At 36.0% G+C, this 7,745-nt stretch overlaps 1 long non-coding RNA gene across 1 annotated transcript in view; it reads right to left on the bottom strand.

The window, feature by feature from the left end:
• The window catches only part of LOC128250335 (uncharacterized), a 44,084-nt gene that overhangs the window by 11,983 nt on the left and 24,356 nt on the right, over nt 1-7,745 (bottom strand). The window contains exon 2 of the long non-coding RNA XR_008266362.1: nt 5,265-5,346. This is a non-coding gene — a long non-coding RNA (uncharacterized LOC128250335). The remainder of the gene's footprint in view (nt 1-5,264; nt 5,347-7,745) is intronic.

Raw genomic sequence — 7,745 nt, 5'->3', positions numbered from 1 at the left:
GGTGGTTGGTGGTTGGTGGTGGTGGTGGTGGTGGTGGTGGAGATGACAATGATGATGATGGTGGTGGTGATGCTGTTGCTTAATTAGAGGAGGAAGGGAATTGCCTGTGACCTTTGCAGAACTTCCAAAAGAGATATGGTTTTTTCCAACCATGACTCATGAGCTGATGCAGTAGGAAGGAGTAATAAAAAAAATCATCAGATTTGAGAGAAAGTCTCAGGTCTGAGGATCATTATGCAAATTTGTCACAGAGTTGATTCTACTGAAAATAAGTGAGGGTCAGGATTGTGGTGTTAAATTGAGCAGCAGATTAGGTTGGGCACCGAATTGGCTCTTTTTGCCGATATTAATAACAACATCATTATAAACTAAACAATAAAGTGTTTTCAAAATTAGCAATGTTACTTGACAGAGTGTGTGCCTCAGAGATCAGAGATCTCTTCACACCGAGTTGCTACTTGTCTGCATTTGAAAGGATGATGATGATGATGATGATACTACTACTACTGTGAAGGCGCATAGCTCAGTGGTTAGAACGTCGACCTTACAATCGTGAGGTTGTGAGTTCGAATCCTGGACTGGACTGGGCTGCGTGTTGTGTTCTTGAGCAAGAGACTTTATTTCACGTTGCTCCGGTTCACTCAGCTGCAGAAATGAGTTGTAACGTCACAGATACCAAGCTGTATCAGCCTTCGCTTTTGCCTTGGATAACATTGGTAGCGTGGAGAGAGGAGGCTGGTATGCATGGGCGACTGCTGGTCTTCCATAAACAACTTTGCCCAGACTTGTGCCTCGGAGGGTAACTTTCTAGGTGCAATCCCATGGTCAGTCATGACCGAAGGGGGTCTCAGCACTACTACTACTACTACTACTACTAATAATAATAATAATAATAATAATAAAAATAATAATAATAATATTCTAACTTGTTGTCTCTTGAGGTCTCTGGGTGAGACTTGGATCCAATTTGTACAAATGCAAAACAAAAGTCAAACATAAAATAATAATAATAATAATACTTGAAAATTATCACACCTCACTCCTCTGGAACTTCACCATTCAAACTGACAGAAGGATAGATGTGAATAGGCCAGACATTATATTGAAAGACTTCAGACAAAAATCATGCCTCCTCATTGATATGACTGTCCCAATCGATATAAATGTATCTGTCAAGACCTACCAAAAACTGAGCAAATATAAAGATCTTGAAATAGAAATTAGCAAAATGTGGAATCTGAAGACTAAAACAATACCTATTGTCATAGGTGCCCTAGAAATGATAGCAAAAGGAGCTGATTCCTACCTAGCTCAGATACCAGGTAAACTCAAAATGTCAGAAAGATAGCGCTCATGGGAACTGCCCATATCCTACATAAAATACTGTTTATATAATCTCAAATTTTAAAACAAACTCATAATTTTCTTATGGTTTCTTAAACATTCTCTAGAACAATACTATGTGCAAAATCAAATATATGACACCCTAGGCATGACACCAACATGAGGTTCTAACTTGTCTTTTCAGGTCTTTGAGTGAGGCTTGGAGTCAACTTGTACAAATACAAAACAAAAGTCAAACATATAATAATAATAATAATAATAATAATGATGATGATGATGATGATGATGATGATGATGATGATGATAATAATAGTAAATATCAACACTGGATAGAAGGACAAGAAAGTTGATGACGCTGCATGGGATGCTACACCTTAAAGCAAATTGTTACAACTTGGTGGCCATAACTTGAATTTACAGAATCAACAAGGATAGGGTGAACCCAAAACAACAACACACCATGAAATTTTTGTAAAATATTATTAACAATCGTCAGCATGAAAAAAACAGCCTACATACAAAAACAAATATATACACGAACAAAAAGCAAATGCTATATCAGACATGCAGTCAAAATATTTACAAAGGTAACACATATACACTGTTCAGAAATTCGGACTCTGAATCCCGGTTTTTGGTTTCACCAAAATTGGCCTCACACAAAACCTGGCCTCACAGTGGATTTTGAACCTTGGCTGTCAAACCTTGGATCTAATCATAAATAAATCTGTCAAAGCAATCATTTAAACTAAAAGTTTATGACACAAAACGGCTGCCAGACTACATCAATAATTATAATTAAAAAATTAAATAATTAAACAAAAAATCTAGGTTGCTTTTCACACAAAACTGCTTCATAGAAGCATGCTGATTAATCATTAGACAAAATTTACAGAGAGTTGTCTAATACAAAACTTTGGCTACATGAAAAATTAATTCATACACTCTTTAGCTTATTTATATAAATTTTAACATTTATCTTAACAGAAAATAGCTAGCAAAATTACCACACACCTGCCACAAATACAAGGTTTAAAATTCACATAAATATCATAACATAACATAACTTAAGAGATTTTTTTTGTACTCAACCAGATGTGACACAGAAATTATTTAAAATCTGACAAAAGTTCTGGCGAATTCCTGGAGCATAAAATAAATCCATTAATGCCTAACACCAAGTACAATGTGCATAAACTAAACAGACAATCATAGCTTCCAGAATCCAATTAAACAATTTTGTCTCACAGAAAAAACTGTCACAAAAAACTGGGGGTACAATTATCTCTGCTTATAAAGGTTTGCCAAGGTCTAGCCAATTTGTTATAGTTTCACAGTTTTGGTTAATAACATCTAGCTTCCCCCATTTTGACAATGGATTTCAACCTTACCTTACAGTGCAGCATGAAAAACTGTTTACCTGTTTAACTTAACATTATAATTTATAATTTCCTAACAAAATGTGAACAGACTGTATATGAAAAGAAAAGGACTAATTAGTATTGACCATTGTACAAGGAGTGAAAGAAGAATGCTTGCTGAGTATTTGATAAATGGTGATGAAGACCTGGTGCAATATACCACGAAAGATATGGGTGTAAATGCAGATGAAATGATGGGCAAGGAAGAGTTTTACCAAAGAGCTGAGGAGAAGAGAAAAGAAGTCCTTCTTGAAATGAGAATGCATGGACAGCTTGAAAGGAATACACAGGACATTAAGGATAATACAGCTTTGTGGGCATAGCCTGAGCAAGGTGATTTAAAGCATACCACTGAAAACCTGATCATTTCTGCACAAGACCAGGCTCTCACTACCAAGTCATTCAAGTATAACATCTATAGAACATCTGACACCCAGAAATACAGACTCTGTGGAAAGAGTGTGGAAAATGTGACCCACATTTTGTAAGTGGATGTGAGAGCCTTGCACAAGAAGAATACAAGTGCCACCATGATAAATTGTGTGTATCTTCATTGGCTCTTATGCTGTAAATACCAATATGAACTAACAGAGAACTGGTATGAGCATGTACCAAGTAAAGTTATGTGGGAGGATGGAAAAATAACAATACTCTGGGACTGTGATTTTCAGACAGATCGTGTAATTGAACACCGTCGGTTGGATATTGTCATATTGAATAAGAGAGACAAATACTGTCAGATCATTGATGTAGCCATACCAAATGATATGAATGTTGTAAGTAAAGAGGTTGGAAAAAATCACCAAGTATTCTGAATTGAAAGTGGAAGTGGCAAGACTGTATGAAATGTGAGAGGGTAATGTGAAAGTGATACCAGTGGTTATCGGAGCATTGGGCTCAATCCCACTGAAACTTCAAGACTTCTTAAGGCAACTTGAAATCCCATGCAAAATTGGCGTCTTGCAAAAAGCAGCCTTATTGGATACAGCAGACATCTTAAGGAAAGTATTATCTGTCTGAGGTCCTTGTTGTGACTTGACAGATGACTAAAGACTCCGGTGCATTTTTACCTACACTGCAAGGTCATATGCTGTTTATCTTGATATGAGATCACCATGTCACACACATATGGTTGCGATGCATGTGTCTGGTGTACATTTATCAGACAGGTAGTCATGATGGGTATATTGGGCTTCATATATTTGTACCCCAGTGTCACTTTGATGGCATGTACTGCCCTCTCACTCAATAATAATAATAATGATAATAATAATAATAATAATAATAATAATAATAATAATAATAATAATAATAATAATAATAATAATAATAATAACAACAATAATAAAGTAATAATAAAGAAGCAGGGAAAACTGGTACAAATAGCCACAAAACATGACCAAAATAAAAAAAAAAAACTGTTTTCTGTCTTATAAGGAAGCTGAAAAATACAAGTAAGAAATCATAGCACCTGACAACTATGAAGAAAAAGAAGAAACAACAAAAGCTGTAAAGCAACTGAAATCCAAACTAAAACTGGAACAACAACGTATCATGATAAAACAATGGCAAGAAAAGCCCCTTCATCACAAATATTGTGTTAAACTAAACAGAAAAAAATAGACAAAGTAAAATCCCAACAGTGGTTAAGAATCTCAGAACTCAAAGCTGGATTTTTGCAGAGTTTGAATTTTTAAAAAACTTTTTTTTGCAATTGTCTGATAATACAGACATAGACTTGCCCAAATGCATCAATAAATTAACATTGATTTTTTTTCACCGTTGTTACAATCATCTCTCTGAGAAACTGTGCACAAAAGACACAAGGCATGATCTCAAATAAGAACTCGCCATCACTCAGATCTCTATATATCTTCTCTAACAAAACTACTCAGAAAAACTGTATAAAAATTCTTGGTGGACAAAAAAAGCCCAAGAATTGGAACAGGTTGCTAACTCTCACAACTTGAGAGCACTGTATGCCATTCCAAAAGGTTTATTTGGTCCAAAAGAGGGTGGTACAAACTTATTCTTTCTAATGACAGGTCAAAACTCTTAAGTAGCAAAGAATCCACTATCAATTGTTCAGAAGTATCCTGCTCCAATTTAAGTATTCTATCCTTAACTGTTTTCCTACTCACAGAAAAATCTTTAATGCGCTGAATACTCTTTTCCTTTTCTGAAAAATCAACAAAAAGGAAAGGTGCTCACTTTAGCCAAGCTTCTTTAATATACTCCCCATCACTGAGTGGCTTTCCATGTTGGGCAATAACTTTTGAAACCTCAAAACTAGCAGCAACTAAGCTGGAACTGGGCTTGCCTGAAATAAAGCTTATAAAAGTATCAGTGTTTTTGTTTTTTTTTGTTCCCCTTCAGTTTTATTGCTTAAGTTCTTATGAACACTTTCAGAATGCCTATTTACAGAAGAAGTTCTACAAACGGAACAGTTTCGGAACAGAAAATACATAATGCTTTATTGTCTTTCTTAATCATACCAACCTCTTCAGTCCAGTACTTTTGAAATTCTCTAATAACCTCTTCAGTTGAACAACATCATTTCTTAGCTGGTGGTCCTGACATTCTGTACAATGTATAAAGAGCAGAAAAATATTACATGAGATAATGATATACGTGAAAAAGGAGGAAGAAGAAAAGTAAAATATCATTAAGTGATTAATAAGATTGATCAAACCACTTTACTTTTTATTAGTTTTTTTAATTAAAGCAAATAAAAAAAAATAGTTTGTTATCCCCACAAAATGGTAGGATGGGTGTGGTGCAAAGATCAGTAAAAAAGAAAGACAAAGCATGCACAAATTGCGAAATTTTATGGCCCTGAATAATTTGACGCTTACAGTAAATCATTTTAAGAAGCCATGACATTTGTAACAGTTGAAGCTCGAGATAACAATCCAGTGCATGCATAATCTCATCTGTATGCAATGCATGTACTCTATATGCACAATGTACACACAACAACTACAATGAAAACATCACCACGGTCAACTAACTTGCATGCAGGCTGAATTTAGCAGCATTGACCTGCAGCCCTCTAAATACAATTTAGTCACATGAACATTGATGGACATCAAATGATCTATGTAACAAAAATTACAATACAGTACTGGCTTATTTATTAGAAATTGTTGAAAAAGTCGTGATATTATTGTATATAAGCTGTGCAAGTATATTTACAGTATTTATAAGTCATAACAAATAGCATGATAGGAAATCAGGGAAGAACTGCATTAAGATGGTTGGATGTGATTTGAGTGAGATTGGGCTGCTATTTCTTTTGTATCCTGTGATCATGTACAGCCCCCTCCCTTATTGGTTTCGGATGGTGGTGGGGTGATGATAATGGTAGTTGTAATGATAGTCTTCTTGTTGTTGTTGCTGCTGCTGTTGTTGGCAGCGATGGTGGAGAAGTTGTTTTTGTTGTTGTTGCTTCACCTCAGGTCAGCATTGATTGATCTATGATCAAAAGCATCCCAGCCAACCATGCCCATTCCATCTTTTACAGGATATGAACCACTACATTATCCAGAGTGTCCTTTCCTTTCCCATAGAAGATGTGGCTTCAGTGATATAGGGTTACTATTTCTAGCAGGTCACATAGATGTTCCCTCACTGTGGTGGTGTTGATGACATCAGTGATAGTGTTTATTGTGGTGGTAGTAGTGGTGCTGTTCTTAAGGATGGTAGTGGTGGTGGTAATGATGTGGTGATGATAGTGGGATAACAAGCAATCAACCATTTCTAACTATTATACCATTCCACTGCTCTAAAAGGAAGTAAATTAATTACTGCCACCTCACAATGAGTTAATTAGCTATTTGGAAATGATTGTAGCTGTTGTACATGTAATAATGTCAGTGGTGGTGAAAATGATGATGATGATGATGATGATGATGATGATGATGATGATGGGGATGTGCCACTCCAATATAGTTAACAGGACTTGGATGATGATTGACAAGGGTGGAAGAGAGTAACAGCAGACAGAGAGAATATGCATGTGGGTGAGAGAGGGAAGGAGAGAGAGAAGGGAGGGGAGGGAGAGGAAGTAATCAAAACCAGACAAAGTAACGAAATTATCAAGAGAGAGATCTGAATGCTTCTTTTTTGTTACCCAATTTAGTCTGTCAACTAATAACATGTTGTTTAATTATCAAATGACAGGGTGAACTGATCCCTTTTACTACTACTACTACTACTACTACTTACTGCCACTACTGCTACTGCTGCTGCTACTACCGCTGCTGCTGCTACTGCTGCTGCTACTGCTGCTGCTACTGCTGCTGCTGTAACTGGTTTAGACCTTATTAACCCTTTTGTTACCATATTTCTGTTGAAATGCAATTCCGCCCCTGGTTGATTTGACCTTTCAGTCTTTAAGGGTCAATAAAATAAGTACCAGTCAAGCACTGGGGTTGATGTAATTGACTCGTACCCTCCCCCAAATTCCAGGCCTTGTGTCTATAGTAGAAAGGATATTTCTGTTGAAATGCTCTAAACTGTTTCAATTAATTTTTAAAGTAATGAAGTATTTAGTAAAATAACATTGTTATTTTTAAGCTGCTATTTGGAACATAGATTAACAAGAAATTTTGACAGAAAGTTTTAATTCAAATCATTTTAACCCTTTAGTATTTAAACTAGCCATATCCAGCCCAAATTTTCTCGTTTTATGCTCAAGCCAGCCAGATCTGGCATCACACACTACAACGTCATTCTAATAATAAACAATCACATCATCAAAATCTCAAAACTATGAGATAATGGATGATTAATTTTTAAAAAATGTGAGTGGCTGTGTGGTAAGTAACCCTAACCCGGAACCACATGGTTCCGGGTTCAATCCCACTGCATGGCACCTTGGGCAAGTGTCTTCTACTATAGCCTCGGGCCGACCAAAGCCTTGTGAGTGGATTTGGTAGACAGAAACTGAAAGAAGCCCATTGTATATATATATATATT

The sequence above is a fragment of the Octopus bimaculoides genome, chromosome 20 (assembly GCF_001194135.2).
Source record: "Octopus bimaculoides isolate UCB-OBI-ISO-001 chromosome 20, ASM119413v2, whole genome shotgun sequence".
Classification (NCBI taxonomy): Eukaryota; Metazoa; Mollusca; class Cephalopoda; order Octopoda; family Octopodidae; genus Octopus; species Octopus bimaculoides.
The sequence above is the reverse complement of the archived record's forward strand: the minus strand, read 5'-3'. Positions and strand labels throughout refer to the sequence as shown.